Below are 412 nucleotides of genomic sequence, written 5' to 3'. Positions count from 1 at the left end.
GGGAACTGGATCTTTGGGGTGAACTAATCTTTGTCAAAAGATGTTTTGGGGTTTGAAAGCCACTGGGATGTCATGTTTAAAGAATAAACATCTCAGTTTCTCTGAAACGCCCTCAACATACAGAATGACTACTGGTCTGGGTYTGGGGTCTTCATTTTCACCTGGTTGTTGGCTGCAATCCAGTTACAATACAATCAAATTTAGTACAATAGCTTAGTGGTTAGCACTGTTGCATCACAACAAGAAGGTCCAGATGTCGATCACCGGGTGTTTTTGTGTGGAGCTTGCATGTCCATGACYTGGATGACTGAGAATCTACAGAAACAGTAACATCAGTCTCAGACCGTATTGATACTAAAGTTACTGGATTTAGTTTAGTTTTAATAGGCCTATGTTGCTCTCATTCTAAAAA

The sequence above is a fragment of the Austrofundulus limnaeus genome, unplaced genomic scaffold (genome assembly GCF_001266775.1).
Source record: "Austrofundulus limnaeus strain Quisiro unplaced genomic scaffold, Austrofundulus_limnaeus-1.0 Scaffold3, whole genome shotgun sequence".
NCBI lineage: Eukaryota > Metazoa > Chordata > Actinopteri > Cyprinodontiformes > Rivulidae > Austrofundulus > Austrofundulus limnaeus.
This window is presented reverse-complemented; position numbering follows the sequence as displayed.